We start from the raw sequence: 19,283 nt of genomic DNA on the forward strand, positions 1-19,283 counted from the left end.
CTAAGGAACGCCCACTCTGACCCACCCTTCCATGTCCCTCTCCTACTTTAAATCTGCCCAATCCTCATTTCTTCCAAAGGGCCTTTCCTCCTTCATCATGTCCCAAGGCAAGTGTTAGCAAACTAGATGACTATAAATCATTACTGATTTAAAAATAATAATCATGGAACTAAGGTGTGTGATAAATGTCATTGCTCAGTCTACGTTCTTGTTGCTTGCTTACAACGTTCTTTAATTTAATCAGACAAAAATGATTCCAACAAAATAGCTGCTCGGTCCTCAAACTACATTTCCAAAAGGCTACAGGCCTACACTTCTAACCAGCCCCACCCCAGCAGAGCTATAAACCTCTCAGCTTCTAGCCACATTTCCGTGTAGGAAAAAAGACAGCTGGAAGGGCACCAGGGTCAATAGCAGCTTCCCTGTGCTCAGGGTTTGAGGTGCTTCATAAATGAAGCCAACTTTCGTAAATCAGAAGCACCAATACAAGGTACCTGATTAGTAATAAACAGTAGATTATATACTATTCCTCTTGTTAATTGTATAGACAACTTCTTTATTTACTCATCCTCAGTAAAAATTACATTCCTTTTAAGCTCAAAGGTGCAAGAACCCTTTAAATATCCCCTTTACCTGCTATTTTCCTTGCCACCATGTAAAACTCAAAGGCACACCCAAAACAAGAGGGACATGGAAGGGAGAAGAGTGTTGGCCCTGAAAAAAACAAACAAAAGGTATCCAACCCATTCATTCTTACGCCTCCAGACTCATATAGACCGCGACTGCTTTTCCTGTTTTATGCATTTCAAATACTCATTTTCCCTTATCCCTCAAATGTAAGCAATATCTTACAGGCCCAAGAGGACTGAATTTACTGCTTGCTGCCATTTTGGCTATTAGGTTGGTATGCATGTGGGGAGGAGAGAAGTGTGTCTGTGGATGCGTGCATTGAAATAGCTTTGTGAATTTATGGACAAGGAGTAGCAATCAGAAGTGTATTGCTTCCTCATCATTTTAAGTTTCCTGCGCTTTTGTTTTCCTTGTGAACTTTCGTTTGGATCTTTGGCCTGTGTTGTAACACTTAAGCTTTGGCAGGCTGATAGGAAAGTGACAGAAGGCTCGGTTCCTGAGGAGACTGGTCCTAAGAGCTATGGAATTTTGTGTATAGTTCGTTGGTTTTCATTTAGCCCATATCAGTAGTCACTGAAATTTGTGGCTGTTTAATGGCCTGTGACCTTATTATATATGGTAGTTTCAATCCAGTGCCTAGTGGACATGTGTCAGAACCAAAGCACTCTGATTGGTGCTGACAGTCACAGGACAAGGATTGAATGGCTCAGGAAACAGAACCTTTAAAGTTGATTCTATCTATTCTGAACCGAGGAACATTTTTGAGTTAATGTGTGAGGAAGCTTGCCCTTCTCTCCTCTGTGCTGGACATATGGATAACTAAAAGCAGGAGATAGAGGTGGCTGAGGAATGAGGAGAGAGAAGGCAGAAATAAAAAAGAGATCAAGCTACAGTGAACGACATAGTGAGCCCTTGTAATGTCCTGGGTTTGTCAAGAGTCATTAGTGGGAGTAAACAGGATTCAAGACAAAACTTCACCTCTAATTCTGTTTACAAAGATTTAATGTGTCTAAAGACTCCAGCCTTCATTAGAAGGCGGCACAACAAGCCAGACTTGCTAGAAACAGCTTGCTAGGTTAGGTAAATAGCTTGGTGATAAGGACTGTAAAGGGTTCTGCCCTTATTCCAAATCTCTCTATGGCCCTGTCTACACTAGCACTTTTGTCGGCATAACTTTATGTTGCTCACGGGTGTGAAACAAACACCCTGTGGGCGACATAAGTTACACCAACAGAAGCACCAGTGTGAACAGCACATTGAGCAGGTACAGTCTCCTTTTTCTCTAGAATTTCTCCAGAAGCGATACTGTAATTTCAAAGGGCATGTCCCAATTTAAAATAAAATCCTGCATAGACAGGACTGTGGACAGTCAAGGGAAAATGAAGCATCTTAAATCTGTAAAATGAACTGCCCCTGCTGATTTTCATATACCAAGCTTGTGGCTGAAAAGCTGTCCTGTGAAAGGCAGCATTTGTCAGAGCATGAGGGACTAACATTTTATTTTTCATGTACATATTGGTCCCACTCCTTGTCCAACTGACATGAGTGCAAACATTCTTATTTCAAATTAGAAAAGGAGAATGATCCAGTGGTTAGAGTGTTAACAAGGAACTTGGAAGACCTGGATTCAGTTCTTGCTCTGCCATAGACTCCCTGTGTGACCATAGGCAAATCCTTCAATTTCTCTCTGCTTCAGTGCCCCACCTGTGAAATCGAGATCATGGCAGTTCCCTACTCACAGGGATGTTGTGTAGATAAAGACAGGTTTCAGAGTAGCAGCCGTGTTAGTCTGTATTTGCAAAAAGAAAAGGAGTACTTGTGGCACCTTAGAGACTAAGCAATTTATTTGAGCATAAGCTTTCAGCTCACGAAAGCTTATGCTCAAATAAATTGCTTAGTCTCTAAGGTGCCACAAGTACTCCTTTTCTTTTTGTGTAGATAAAGACATTGAATTTCAGGATGTGCTCAGATACTATTGGAGTGGGGACCATATAAGTACCTACAATATATTAAGTTTAATAGGAACAGGAGCAGGGCCTTATTATACACGTACACACAGAAAACTTTTATTAACTTTGAAGTTAAAGTAAATCCATTTCCTGTCACTACAGTCACTAAAAATCAAGGAAACCAGCAGATAGGCAAAAATTCTCCTCCACACCATCAGCCCTTCACATGTCTTTCCATTCACACATTGTGACACCCAACACAATTGCAATCTCTGCAACAATTTCTTTTTCTTTCAAAAATGGATTTTTTTTCACTTTTTATTTTGTCTACATACCAAAATACATATGTGAATATTTCAAACTAGACAATAAAAACAAATTTCCTATGAAAAATAGTTGGCATTTTTTTAACCAACTCTGTTTTCAGCTGGAAGAAATCAAATAAAAAGGCTTGTGAGTCAGGGTCAGATTTGTAAAAATGGTAAAACCCTTTGCAAAAGTTAGTAAATGTTACTATACATTAATTATCCTCTGAAGCGTTGTTGTGATAACCCTTGGACGCTAAATTCAGTCATGAAGGTGAGAAATACAAGTATTTTAATCCTGTTTTAACAGCATTTCTCAATTGAACCCAATTTATGGAACTACATTCTATCTCACTAGCTATTTTCTCACATGAGAGTAGTTCAAAGTCAAGATTTGAGTACAAACAGAAAATTCTTTTTTTAGGATTATATTTTATAACGGGCTGTCCTCCTGAGGTGACTAACCCAAACCAGCATAGCCAGAGGAGCAGCATGGATAGTTACTATTGCCAGACACACCCAAAATGGGTGGACAGTTGGTGAGGGGAGACCCATTTTATTTTTATTCTGCTTTTTATAATCACAATGGCTTGTGTTTTTATTAGATGACTCACATGTGTGGCCTTGTAACATAGGCTAAACCTTGATGTAGCCAAAGGAAATTGACGTTTCATACATCCAGGAGTTAGCCTTACGTTAATTAAAGCTTCACATACTGCTCAATTATCTCCTTTCCATGTAATTCTCGTGGATTTTGTGCTTTCTAAACTCAGACTTTTTACGAATATGAATAAATCTAAATGTCAAACTCACCCTCCTCCCCTCAGATAACATCTGAATATGAATGTCAGGACCCGTGCACATGTTAGCTTCTGTATAAGAGCTTTTTGCCTATCTGGAGGAGTGATTTGACTTCTCTGTATTGCATTAGACCACTGTCATTAACAACAGGGTTGTCATTTTGATATGATCAATGAGGCAGTAGAAGCTTTGAAGTTGAAAGATAGAACAGACATGGATAAATTGTGCTCTGAGGATGCTGCTATCACACCATTATTGCTGGCAATTATTTCACCAAGTGACACATCTGATAAAAAGTCATCCACCTTGCTATGAAAAGAAACCTCTGTTCACTGTTGCACGTGGTAGATCTGTCGATTTTAGAGTCTCGCAAAAGCTCATTAGTTTTGGCCACAGTGTTCTGTACCAATCTTGGGCTGTTTTGTGTTGGTCTTTCTAGGCATTATTTAGGTTGGTTTCTCTTTCATAGATTTCATAGATTCCAAGGTGAGAAGGGACCATTGGGATCATTGAGTTGAACCTCTATATGTGTAGAACTGAAATGGCTCTTTTGATTTTTGGTGTTTGGCCATTGCACATCTCTCGTCTTTTTTTAGTAGTACCTTTTATGTTATGCTGCTCCGCCCCTGCCATTCTTGGACTGCTTTTAACAATGTTTATTTCTTTGTTGGTCTTAGGAGGTGGGTTTTCCCTAAAGGAGAATGGAAACCTATCTTTTCAGGTATCAATTGCTGACTAGCCCAAATCATGAATATGATACACTTAAAACTGGTAAGAAAATGCATTTTAAAACACAATGGTTTTGACTATATTCCTCTTAGAAGTAAGCACAGACTAAGGCCCCTGACTATCCCTGTGCATGAATGGAACCTCATTGACTTCAGTGGTGCTGCATATAAGTGTAGGAGCCATCCCATGTAAAGCAGCTTGTGGGATCAGAGCCTAAATCCCCATATTGGTGTGATTTGGACCCATCTCTCATTCCTTCTTTACTTACTTGTCCTTTCCCTAATTACTTAACAAGGTACAGTATAAGGAAGGCATCCCCCTACCAAGTTTTAAGAGTGGTGTTATCAGTTCATGCAGAAGAAACACAGAACCCTAAACTCAGGGTGTGGCAGATAAAATACCCCCAAACAGTTTGCAGTTTTGTGATTATCCTCTCCTTTGTGTTGACCTTGTTTGTTTTGATTGGTGTTACTTGCACTCAGCACTCCTATCGCCTCCCCCCCCCCCCATTTAAATTCTGGCTCTTTAAAATACTTTAATTGAAAGATCCTGAGTAGGGAAAAGTTGAATGTGTGCTTTGTGGTTTACGATGTGTATGCATATAGAAATGCTGTACACACTTCAATTTGACCACTAACATTGTTAGGGATGTGTTTTACAAAATTAATCCACTAACTACAGGATTAATGAATTCTGGGATGCGTGCACATGGGCTTAACTAGAGCCCAAGGACAAAATCCTACACTACTAACTTGGTTAGGCATCTGAAGTCAATGGGCAAGGATCCATTTGTGATTGTTTATATCAGCACAAATGATACTGCATCATGGGATACCTCACAAGGAGTAGATGATTTCAAGGAATTTGGAAGCATGCTGAAGAAGAATGTCCAAGTGATCTTCTCTGTCCCACAAGTGACAGAAGACAGAATGCAGAACATTCTGGAAGTGAATTGCTGGCTGGCTAAGTGGTGGAGGTTACAGGATTTTTTGGAACATTCCACCTTCTGTGGGGAGAAGGGGCTGTTTAGTTTGGATGGCCTCTACCTCAGCAGAAGTACGGCCGCTCTCTTCAGGGATGGGCTGGCTAGAGTAGTCAGGAGGAGGTTAAACTAATAGCAAAAGGGCATGGTAAAAAGAGGGAAGATTTGAGCACTCAGCACAACATCAAATTTTGTTGAGAACAAAATTTAATAAAGGAACTAAAGGCCACGAAGAGAAGAAATTATTGACTTGCCTGTACACCAATGCTAGGAGCCTGGGTAACATACAAAAGGGGTTAGAATTTGTCATTTATGAGCATAAATTCCATCTGGTTGATATAACTGAAACCAAGTGGGATGATTCACAACATTACAATGTTAAAATCAATGGTTATAACCTATTTAGCAAGTTTGAGTAGGCAAAAGGGGAGGGGGAGTAGCACTCTATGTTGAAAATGACTTTTTCCAAGTCACTGATAACTCAGAAGAAAATGACCTTGAATCCTTATGGGTCACTGTTCTAACAAATAAAGCACGGGATGGGGTTTTAGTTGGTGTCTTCTACAGACCACCAAATTACACTAGAGAACAGGATGACCACCTCCTTACACACCTATATATAATGTGTATGAGAAAAACTTGCAGGATCATTGGGGACTTTCATTCAAGTGGCATATGCTGGAGGTTTCATGCTGCCAGTACTAAAACATCCTTGGAATTACTAAACATTACAGATGACCATTTCCTAACTCAGAAAGTGTTTCAGCCAACCTGGAGAAATACTTTATTAAACCTTGTCCTAACAGAATGAGAGGGATTGATCACAGAACTAAAAATCAGTGGTAACTTTAGTGACAAGTGATTATGACTTGATCATATTTTTACTGTGCAATCAGAATGAAATCCAGACCAGTAAAATAAATATATATATATATATATATATATACTACTTGATGCTTTAATAGGGCCAATTTCACAAGGCTGAAAACAATTATGAGACAAATAAGCTGTGAGGAAGAATTTAATCAGAAAAATATGAATGATCACTGGGAATCATTTAAGTACACCTTATTAGATGCCCCCAAAAGCCACAGTCCCACAACTGAGGGATAAAGGCATTCTGGTTAAAAAACTGACCTGGTGTAGAGGGGAAATTAAGGCAGTTATAATAAATAAATAAAACAAATGGAAGAACTGAGAAGTTGATATTCCTGAATATAAATCAGAAGCTAGGAATTGTAGAAAATTGATAGGGGAAGCAAAGGGACACAAAGAGCAATCTATGGCCAGCGGAGTTAAGGAAACTAAGAAGGAGTTTTTAAAATATATTGGGAACAAAAAGAATTCTTACAGTGGTATGGTCCATTACCACATGGAAATGGTAAGATTATCAGTAATAACGGAGAAAAGGCAGAAGAATTCAATGAATACTTATATGTGGGGGAAAACAGATGATATAGTCTCATTATATTGTGATGATAATAACTTTCTATTGCACAAGTTTAAGGATATTAACCAGTGACTGCTAACATTAGACATTTTAAAATCAGCAGGTCCAGATAAATTGCACACAAGAGTTTTAAAAGAGCATGCTGAGGAGCTCACTGGACAGTTAATGTAAATTTTCAATAACTCTTAGAGCACTAGGGAAGTTCTGGAAGACTGGAAGAATGCTAATGTGCCAATTTTTAAAAAGGGTAAACTGGATGACCCAGGTAATTATAGACTTGTCAGCGAGACATTGATCCCTGGCAAGACAACGTAGCAGCTGATGCTGGGCACAATTCATAAAGGATTAAAGGAGGGTAATATAATTAGTGCAAATCAACATGGTTTTATGGAAAGCAGATCCTGTCAAACGAACTTGATACTTTTTTTTGGATGAGATTACAAGTTTTGTTGATAAAGGTAATAGTGTTGACATAATATACTTAGACTTTGATAAGGTGTTTGACTTGGTACCGCATGACATTTTGATTTTAAAAAACCCTAGAATAATATAAAATTAACTGGCATACATTAAATGGATTAAAAACTGGCTAATTGGCAGGTCTCAAAATGTAAATGGAGAATTGTCATTGAGCGGGTTTGTTTCCAGTCAGGGTCCCACAGGGATCAGTTATTGGCCCTATACTATCTAACATTTTTATCAATGACCTGGAAGAAAACAAAAGTATTATTGATAATTTTGCAGATGACACAAAAATAAGGGATGTGGTAAATAATGAAGAGGACAGATCACTGATTCAGAGCCATGTGGATAGCTTGGTAAACTGGGCATGGGCAAACAATATATGATTTGATATGGCTACATGTAAATGTATACATCTAGGAACAAATAATGTAGGCCATAATTACAGTATTGGTGTGTGTATGTGGGTGGGGAGACTCTATCCTAGGAAGCAATGGTCATGATGGATAACCAGCTGAACTTGAGCTCCCAGTGTGACAATTTGGCCAGAAGAGCTAATGTGATCCTTGGATGCATAAACGGGAATCTCAAGTAGGAGCAGAGAGGTTATTTTACCTCTATATTTGGCACTGGTGTGACTGCTGCTGGAATACTATGTCCGTTTCACAGCTTACAATTCAAGAATAATGTTGATAAATTGGAGAGGGTTCAGAGAAGAGCCATGAGAATGATTAAAGGACAAGAAAACATGCCTTATTATAATAGACTCAACAAGCTCAATATGTTTGTCCTAACAAAGAAAAGGTTAAGGGTGACTTGTTTAGTCTGTAAGTGTCTACATAGGGAACAAATATTTAATAATGGGCTCTTCAAACTAGCAGAGAAAGGCATAACACAGCCCAGTGGCTGGAAGTTGAGGCTAGAAAAATTAAGAATGGATATATTATATACATTTTTAACAGTGAGGACAATTTACCACTGGAACAATTTACCAAGGGCCATGGTGGATTCTTCATCCCTGACCATTTTAAAATACAGATGGATGTTTTTCTAAAAGATCTGCTCTAGGAATTATTTTGGGAAAGTTCTATGGCCTATGTTATACAGGAGGTCAAAGTAGATGATCATAATGGTCCCTTCAGACCTGGGAATCTATGAAAGTCCCTGGCACAAGACCAGGCCCTATACGAGCACAGAAGTGTCTGGAGTCATTGAAAGAAGAATGTTTGAAATCAATTTCAGCCTGAACTGTGCTATATATATCAGAATCTGTTTTTTATCTGCGGAAGCCATAGTAGGGAGAACGTTTTGGAAGCTGGTAAGGCTGCTGTTTTTATCTGAATGGCAATCTTTGTTTGCTAAAAGCTAAGCATTGTGTAAAGGAAATCCAAGTGGCGTTCAGTACACAACGAATGTGACTTTCGCATTCTTAGCATTTTGGGACAGTGCACAGATGTGCCTACAAAGGGAAACGGGTCTCTTCTGACTGGTAACCCTGTGTAATGGGTTCTACAAACCCCATACTGAGCTTAGGCAGGAGGGGGAGGGGAGACTCTTCTGTCTGCCAATCATGAAGGCAGGCACTCACAGTTGCACCCAATAGAGGAGACAAGGCATACTATAAAGGAAGGAGTGCAGAGAAGGAGTGGGAGGCAGAAAGGCTTGGAACAGCAGAGAGGTAACACCCCCTGCCCAGGCTGCCTCCCTGAGCACAGCTGAGAGATTGAGGCATGCTTGCAGACTCAAAGATCATAGTCAAAGAACTGCCATTTCCAGGAGCAAACCAAGGGGGTCCCAGAGAGGGCAGCAGCGACCCTCCGAAGGAGCACACCAAGACACCCTGCCTTCTCTTTCTGTGCTCTCCGAAACACTATTACTCTCATCCCAAGTGGCCGAGTATTGTAGCTGGAACTTTAAAGTGACAGTAACTTCACCGTAATATTCAATGACTTTGTCTCATAGGTATTTGAGTTCTTATTGTTGCCTGTAAAGTTTTCGCTCTTTAATCAATGAATTTAGTAAGCACAATCTGATTTGTATGAGAGAAGTGAATCTTCACTCAAATCTGAAAGCAAGCCCAATTCTTTATTGAAATGAAATGAAATTGGTGGTTTCAATCAAGTTCCTTATGGGGCATGCATCCAAAACACTATAATCCTCACCTTATTGGCAGACATGGCAAAAAGGCCAAAGATTTAGGTCACTGTTTAGGCATGATGGTGGGTCAGTGTAAAGACGCTTGTTGAGTATCATTTCTTGTCCTGAGAACTTTGTCAACTTAGCATCTTCCAGCAGCATTGAATTCATAGGAAAAACAAACTGTAACCAAACATTTTGGCTAAATGTCACCATTATGGTTCTTCAGATATGTCTGTCTTGTATGATTGTGTGTTTCTTCTTGTAACACACATTATGCAGTAATTCTCAGCTGTCACTGTACAGCACGCCAAGATCACTCGCAACTTCATAGCAGCAATGGGGAGAGAATTTGGAATCTTCTGTTCCAAAAATCCAGCATCGTATTACTTGAGATCTGGGAGACTCTCCATTGTGATCTACTCCAGTGGAGGCCTATGGTGCACATATAAACTAGCCAGTTGAGTCCATCCTATTTACAAGCAAGTGCTTTTATGTGATGGTTGCTATCCACAACATCAAAAATCTTTTGCTGTTTGTTAGTATTGTTTTGTGTTAGAGTAGTGACTAGAGAGCAAGATGCTTCATACAAGTGCTCCTTTCTATGGAATTCTTTTTGAAAGACTGTCTGAGAAAACTTTGTACAGATCTTGGAAACTTGTAATGAAATCAGATGAACAAAAGTAATTTATAATGAATGTAGATTTTTTTGTTTCTGATAAGAATATTTTTTACTAGCAGCTTGGGAGAGCAAATCAATGAGTGGAAGATGATAATGACTTGAATAGGGACTACAAGCAAGAAAGGAGAGACAATGCTCTTTCATTCAGAGGTCTGCTGCAAACCCAGTCATGGTGGATTTCTTTGCGGGTACAGTAGTTGCTTTTCATTGAAACTGGAAATGTAAAGCAGTGTTATGAAGCCAACCCTGCTGATTTTCACTGCCAAACACCCTCCAGGCCTTCCACTGCACATGGATAAAATCGTTTCAAGGGAGTCCAACTACAGCAGATTGAATCAGAGGGTTGTGAGGAGTTTCATTGCTTGACAGAGTGCCATAGGAGCCTCCCCATGCATCCCTTGGATAGACGCCAAGCACAAGAAAGCATCTGTAGACTCTGAAATGATGAAGGAATGTATCCTTGCAGCAATTGATCCAATGTTAGAGGGAGAGATGAATGCTGAAGTACTCAGTGAATTTAAAAGGATTCCTTTGTCATGCATGTCGACTGTTTGAAGGACTGAGTTATTGGCATCAGTAGTGGCAGACAAGCTTGTCAGTGAAGTGAAACGTGAGCTGCCATACACTGGCTGTTGATGAATCAGCTGACATGATTGATATTGCCCCAGTGTGCATCTTTGTCAGCGATTCAGTGGCCTCGTGCAGAGCGCTCTATGTGTTACCCCAACTGAGGCAAACCTGAACTGATGACACACTAGGCACAGAGTATTTTTGTGATCTTTGTTTTGGCTTTAAAAAAAAGATAGCATCAGACAAAATGGATGGTTCTCCATCCATGATGGGCCCTGAGAATGGATAATGAAGTGCACTTAAAGGAAATGAATCCTTACTTATTGGCGTGTCTCACTCAGTCTTAAATGAAATGTTTCTGTGAGCTGAACTCAGAGCATCATATCTAACCACTACAAACACTATTATGAGGTTAGTCATTTGTATCAGACTGGTGTACATTCGTTCTTACTAGGGTGTAACAAATTATTATTTATTTCTTTATTTGCAGACTCTGATTGTTTATTGCTGTATTATTACTGATTGCTTCTCTTATGGATTTTCTCTTTATTGAACCAATGTTGCTAATGGTTAGAGTACAAGATTGAGAGATCACACTTCTTGGTTCTATTCCTGGCTCTGTTATTGACATCCTATTTACCCTTGGTCAAGTCACTTAAGCTTCCTGTGTGTAATAGTGTGCCTTGTTAAGGACCTCTAGATATTGTAACTTGAATTACAACCTTCTGGGAGTGGAGTGCAGAGGTTTAGAAGTGCACAGGCTGCTCACTGCCTTCATTCTCCCAATAAAATCATATTAAACTTGTACCAGTGGGTATGCCTCGGCTTACCCTTCCACAAGACATTATAATTGGTGCCTCAGTTATCAGTAACATGGAGGTAATGGAGTACTTCTAAGATGTGTTGCAAGCCTTAATAAATTAAGGGCAAATAATATACTTAGATATATAGACAACCACCTCCCCTTGCCTTCTGATGCATTGGTGCATGGTGGTTGAAAAACAGGATGAAAAAATGTTTACCTCCTTTTTTCCCTTTGGTCAACCTGGGGAAGCCACTTTATCTCTGAATATAATCCAGAGCCACAAAATAAAAAAAGTGATATTGTGTCATGTCATTATTTCAAATCACATATTGATGCAACATGATAGAGAAACAAAACAACCACCTAGCAACACAATGTTAGGATGCCTTGTGCTATGATTGTTTTGTATAGTCTGTCTCCCTTCCCTTCCCTCCCCTCATCTCTTTCCTAATTACTGTAAAGAATAGGGAAGGAACCTACTGACTGCTGTTCATTTCTTCAGTACTCCCCAGCACAGACTTACACGTGGCCAGCAGCATGGGTAACAATTTCTGAGATCAGCACCCTCATGGATTTGCTTGGGAGAAAACAAGTATGTTAGGAGCCTCCATCCAGACCTGTTGCCCTCATTAGAGCCACATGCGAGGTTGTAAAGAGCAGCCCGGGGTTCCTAAATTCTCAGAAGATTGCTCCTGAAACACTGAGGAAAAATTTATATATATATTTGTGTTTCTCTCATATACTTGGAAGAACCATACTGCTTTTAACAGCACGCTGAAGTCCCAGTGTGTTGGCATCCACTTGCACGTGTGGTAAAAGATTTAATTCTCTGCTGTGAGCACAATGAAGCTGTAGGACCTGCTTTTCAAACAAACATCTTGAAAACTGTCTGCCTCATGAGGCACATATATCACCAGTCCTTAAAAACGATTGCGAATGAAAAGGGATTGTCACTCCTCTCCCTGCCTATTGATCATGAAATAACATGCATGGAAATTAGATACAGTATACGCACACACACACACACAAAGGTGCAGCCTTTAAAATTCCTTCAGGCCAGGTACTTGAAACACGTCATCATTTTGGGTTCACATCACCTGGTATATCAGAGACAGACTGCTTCTCTGAAAAGCAAATAGACTCCAAAGCATTCCAGGGATCCTTCTAGAGGATACGGTAATTGCACACACCTCATCTAGCACAACCCAATTAATAAAGAAATACAGGTAACATTAAAAGAGCATCTCATGAAGACTTGGATAGATCCTAACATGAGAGATGACATCTCAGACTGAAGTTTCATTATACAGCAGCTGCAGAATGTCACAATGAAACCATCCTTTTCATTTCAGTAGGGGTTGTGTTTGGTTTATGTCCCACTTGACTGTTCTCTGACCAGTTTACTGACATAAAAGCAGTAGAGGCAGCATATTTAGTCCCTGCAAGACTCTGTCACCACCCCTTTCCTAATGAGTAGCAGGGAGCGTGTCACATTCGTGCTCTATTTGTGGTGCTATTCTGTGTATGGCTTTTCAGGCAAAGTGGTGCGGATACTTCAGGATGGTTGAGGACTGTCTGCCTGCTTTACTATAGACTTATTCACAAAGATATTCTATAAACACACACTCGCATCTCCACTTTTTGTGTCTGGGAGAGAGAGGATCACCATCCCTATCGCTCAGCACTTTCATTCTCCCCAAAGAAGAGTCAGACCCTCAGTAACGCCCTTCTCACTCAGCAAGGCACTTCACCTCTCTCTTTCCCCTCCCACACTTTGTCTGTTTACATCCAGCACTTTCAAGCAGAGACAGGCTCATATTGTTTGTGTTTGTACAATGACTAGCACAGTGGGGTCCCCATTGTGGTTGGGGCATCTAGGCACTGTTGTAATACATAATAAATACTAATTGGGGTGGGGATAATGCAGACGTCCTGTCCATTTAGCCATTGACCTTTCTGCTGATTATGTGTTGATTTATAGATTAAAGCTCATTTCAGACAGGTCACAAAACAGCTATCTGATTGTAATGACTCTTGGTCATTGCTGGCTTGGGCTGGATTCCAACTTAATTACCTAGAAGTGAAAGATTCAGTAGCCCATTATCATTCACACCATCTAGCATATAGATATATATATATAGAGAGAGAGAGAGAGACACACACACACAAATATGTATCCCAACAGTGCCGTTCTCTGCACATCCAAAATTCACACCAAGGTGAAAAGTTGGTATTGAAAGTTCATGTACTCTACAGGCCCCCTCAGTAATATACCTAGATTTGGAAGGATTTTTTATCAATAAATGTTGGTAGACATCAAGTTCAGCATACCCACACAAAGAAAATTTCCATTGATAATCAAAGTTTACAGCTAGGCAAAGTAAGAACAAGTGTTTGATTTAAGGATATTTACTTGGTATATTTTGACATGTGATGATGACAATCTATGTTTTAATAATTATAATGCTTTAACTCTTTGAAGCTCAACATCTAGTGTCACTAAATATTTAGCATTTGAGCCACCCTCCCCCATAAGGTCCCACAACTGTAAAAATTTAAATTGATAAGCCAAAAGACTTGCTTAAAATACATAATTTTTCACATCTGTGAAAATTTAAAGCAATTACAAATAGAAACAAGCTTAAAATAAACAAATATTTGTTGAAATGATTAAAAAATCCAATTTTGCCAAGCCTAAATTTGCACCATTTCAGCCCCTTGACTATGAATATTAAAATAGAAAAAAAAAAGTCTGTTAGACCTGTGATCTGATGTAGGCTGCTTGTGCGACGTGATCAACATATGGGACAACTACAGTGTGTAACTGACACAGTTTAGATATTGATAAAGCCAGAGCCTGCAAGGCAGTGGTGGGCAACCTACGGCTGGCAGGCTGCACGCGGCCTGTCAGGATAATCCGCTGGCGGGTGGCCAGACAGTTTGTTTACATTTGCACAGGCCGTCTGCGGCTCGTGGGCCACAGGTTGCTCACCACTGCTGCAAGGCCATGCAAGGGCGATGTAGGTTTCTGTCTTCAAGACTGCAGCATGGTAAATACATGAGTCCACTGAGTACACCCCCTGAATTGTCATACTAGCAATAAGCTGCATATGAACAATTCTTTGACACGAGTTTATCACTTCCTGGAAGGAATGGGGCAGATGGTATTTTTAGTGTAAGCAGGAGAATATCGTGGGAAACTTTCCTGGCTTCTGCACTACCCTGGTGAAGTGGGCTAGCAAAAGGCTCTGAGTCCTCGCTCCCACTTCCTTTACCCAGTGGCCTCCCTGTTGCCGGCACTCAGTGCCGAGAGGCAAAACAACAGCAGGGGTTGGTTCGCTACCCGTTGTGCTTCACCCAATAATCACAACGGGGTGGAGAAGCAGAAAGGTTTATTTGAAGCTTCAAAAAGGTACAGGGAGAATAGAATTTCAGATCCTGCACACAAAGCAGGAAGTTACACAGGCTTTTATACATCCTTTCTTCAGCATACTTATCCAATAGCAAGCTGCCCTAAGTATCCATATAGCCAGCCAATCCAGTTACCAGCTAGTTCCCTTGTTTTTTTTAATCATTTGTTAAACTATACATAAAGCTACTTTATTCAGCATTTTTCTTCCATATCTGCCCTGTTTGGCCTTGTTTAGTTTCAGGCAGTCTGACTCTGCAACATATTGTTGCAGATCCTCAGCATAATGGCTGTGTGTGCCTCCAGGCCGGTGGGGGGCCAAGGACACTTGGGCTTAGTACGCAGAGCTGCTGCGAGTGCCTCCAGGTGGGGGGGGGGCAAGGACACCTGGGCCTAGTGCGAGGGGGCTTCATCGACACTCGTGGTCTTCCAGCCCCTCGAGTTACCTAGTGGCCATGCCCCAGTGTCCCCAACATCCCTGCCCTTGAGGACTCCCCTTCCACTCTCCTGTCTGGCAGAGTCCTCGTAATCCCGACAAGGCTGGACCCAGGATTCCTGGGGGGGCTCGACCCCCAACCCTGCTGTGGTCACCTAGGACAGGGGCTAGGGTGCCCCCCTCTCCGGGGTACTCTCTCTGCACTGGGCACTTCTCTGACCCACTGACCATTACATACAAGTTAAAGCAAATGCAAGTTATTTAATCAACAATTAATTTTAAAAAGAATAAGGAAAAATGGGAAAGGTTAAAGGAAACACATCACCCCGCTCTGTGGCTGGGAACATCATACAAACAGTGTATCTGGAATGTCAGGGCAGTTCACAGTCTGTTCCTTGTAAGTCCCAGGCCGCCTTCTCAGGCCCTGACTGTGCTGCAGGGATGCTGTGGGTTGGACACTTGCTCTGGTGGTGGGCACACGCTCTCAGTGGTAGGACCCGTCTTCCCAGTGTCGCCCCCGACCCAAGTCTGGCCTGCAGAGCCTCTTGGCTGAGGCGTCTCCCTGTACTGGGCCTGCTGCCCAGGGTCCCCCTCAGTCTCCCCTGCTCCAGCCCCACCACTCTGTCTCTGCACTGCTGCTCTGCCTCCAGCTCCCTGGGCTGCTTCTCTGGCCCCTCTGGTTGCTGCAGCTCTGCTCCCAGGGCAAGTCTGCTCTCTCTGGGTTGTGCCTCTGGTTTTGGAGCTGCAGCTCTGCTCCCAGGACAGGGTCTGCTCTCTCTGGGCTGCTTTTCTGGTCCCTCTGGATCTGGCACAGCTCTGCTCCCCAGCTTAGCTTGGGCCCCTGCTTTCCCCTTAGCTTGGCCCCACTCTGTCTGACCCAGGCAAATCCAGCTCACACGGAGGTCGAGACCTCCCTGGCCTGACTCCCTGATTAGTCTGCCCGCCCTGTCATTCAGGGTGACCTGGAGCATTGGCCTCTCCCCATTGTTCCTGGGGACTGTCCGTCTCAGGGTCCTGATTCCCCATCGACCCATCCCCCTTTTTAGTACTGGGAGCTAGCCAACCAAAACACCCCCACTGAATGTTAGTAAGGGGGCAACAGTCCCCTTACATTAGGACAAGCATTGTATGGATCCTGTGGAAAGTATGATCTCTAGCCCTTGAGAGTAGAGTTCTTCTTAGTGTATGCACAACATGCCTCAGGTGGCATGTGCCCAGGGTTCATCACTGAATTTGGTCCAATGGTTGGATCATTAGCTTCCCTGGCCCGGACGCTGATGGGGCATGTGATGTGAACACTGATCCATTCCCCACGAGAGTGGAATATAGGGGGTAGTTATGAATCACAATTCTTACACACACTGGAAATATAATGTTGTAATTATTGCATGCAATACATTGGTGTACAGTAGTTTATATTTAAACTGCAGCCATTAACTAACTGAAAGGCTCTTTTACCATTACTGTTAAGCCTCATGGATTTGTGACAATTAAAGATGAGACTATTGCAATGCACCATATTCATGAATAGCTTATGGAATCTGTTAACATGCTGTTTGATTTCACTTATTTCTTATCATCAAATTAGAAATAGGCTTGAGCATCCCTGAAGTTTGGGATGGGAAGGGATGTGAGATTCAAAATGCAGGTGTGGATCCGAATTTTGCAGCTAGACCCTTTTCTCTATAACGGCTTGACTCAAACCCCTGGACCTGAACTTTGGGCAGGTCTGTTTTTGTCTTCAGAATCCATAACTGCATCAGAGTCCTGTTTCATGCCCATCTCCATATAGAGGGCACAATCTATTTTGTTGCTTCTAATCAACTTTGTTGGGCAAAATACACCATACTATACATTGAACGTTGACTTTTTAAATGCTTTACTTTCACTTTTGGCATAAGGAAATTCAATACAAATCCATTTAAAAAAAATCACTAAAAGGAAAAAGACTTAGCACATTTATGGTACTTTGTGCTTATGATGTTATAACCAACAACCTAACGCCCTCATCCTTCAAAGATTTAGGCCTGTGCTTAATGTTACACTCATGAGTAGTCAATTAACATAAATGGAACTTCTCATGTGTGTTGCAGATTAGGGTCTTAATTTACTTATTCTACCTGTCAGTATCAGCCCTCTTAAAATACTTACTTCTTTATGTCTTGCCTGTCCATGGAGCAAGTTTTGCCATCTAATCTGTCTACCTGCCATAGACTATATGGTCTACAATTAAATTCAATAGCAAAATTTGTATTTAGTCAGCAAATATTGGAAATGGCAAGTCATTGAGTAATTACAGTGTGACACACAGGCCATAAGGGTGTAAGCTGTCTGTCAGTTCTGTTAAGCCACTTGCTGATTAGGCGTAAACAGTTTCAGGCCAGGTTCTGCTTATTTTGCAACTGATGGGAGTTTTGTACCTGTGATTAACATAATCAATCACAGGTACAGGCGTGGAACCTGAAGCCATATTTCCCGTAGCTGTGCTTTCAGTGACACTTATAAACTTCTCTCTTTGCTTAGTATGAGACTGGCAAAATTGAAAGTTAAATGGAGGCTTTGTTTTGGACTGGAGTGTTTGAGCATCCTCTGTATAGTACCAGTCTCCGCTCTTTCTGTTGTTCATTTTTCTGCATAGGAAACTGACTGTACTAACAGAAGTTGCTTATTTAAAGAAAGAGGTGCAATAGCCTCTTCGTATTTTACTAGACTCTGCATGTATGCCACCAAACGTAGATGTCACAGCCCCTGGGCTCAGCACAGTACAGGGGAGAGGGAGGAGCAGGTGCCATTAAGCCACCTTTATGTGCGCCCACTCTGGGGCCATTTGACATCTGATAGAAACTAGACCATCCTTAGGATTTCTATGGTGGTTCGGGCTGCCAATGGCCTCTAAGTGCTGAATTCTGTTAGCTGGCGATCACCCTTAAAAATGCCCTAGCCACATCGACTTTGTCCCACACATTCGCCCTACTCTAGTACCCTGGAAGGGAAGGTGGGATGAGAGTTATTCCACAGTCCTATGCCACTTGAAGATTCCCGTTTGCCAGGGGATCCTTGAGTGGCCCAGTCCAATTGCTTTCTAGCTGCTTTCTGTTCCTGCACAAAGTAGCTGTGGGGGTGGGTTGGGGAGGCCCAGAGTCTGACTCAGTATCCCCTCTGTGGGCTTTGTAGCTTGTCGACACATTCTGCCCTAGCTCATGCAAAGCCATCTGTTAGTGATGGCTAGTATGACTACTGTTTCAGGTTTCTGAAAACATCAACACAGAATAATAGTCCTAATCCAGCATCTTTGTGGTGGAGGAATAGTGATCCAGGTCCTTGGCTTACCAGTTCTTTTATTACCCTAGAAACAAAGGACCAAATTCTGTTGTCATTTACACTGGTATAAATCAAGATTAAATGCATTGGCCTGGAGCATAAGGACAAGAAGAAATGCAACCAAAGGGAACAAATGTTTAGCATCTGCTATATGTCCTGTTCCTATCCACAAGACCTGACACCTGATCTTGCAGTCTGGAAACACATTCCTGAAAGGGCCATCTGCTGGAGAGTCTTCATGTTCCGAGGTACACGGAAGCTTTGTTGCAGGGCAGAGATTAGGCAGGAGAGGGGGGAGTTCTCAAACACAAGACACCAGGTGGCTTTTCATAGTAGTTCATGAGCCAGGGTCTTTTCCTATTTGCAGTGATTTAAAGCTGGGCTAACCTTGGGGCTATAGTGCAAGGAGCTAAAAACAAACTAGCCCACTGGTATGTATCTATCTTTATTTTTATTTCAAGTTGGATGCTTTCTTTCTTTCCTTTCCTTTTGTGTGAATAGGTGTGTTAGATCCAATAATGCCTTAAGCACCATTGATTAGTTAGTACAGCTATTTGAAGCATTCTACAAAATGTGAGTCCTAGCAATTTTAGCTCTCAAACCTGCCAAGACATGT

The sequence above is a fragment of the Caretta caretta genome, chromosome 7, assembly GCF_965140235.1.
Source record: "Caretta caretta isolate rCarCar2 chromosome 7, rCarCar1.hap1, whole genome shotgun sequence".
In the NCBI taxonomy this organism is placed as follows: domain Eukaryota; kingdom Metazoa; phylum Chordata; order Testudines; family Cheloniidae; genus Caretta; species Caretta caretta.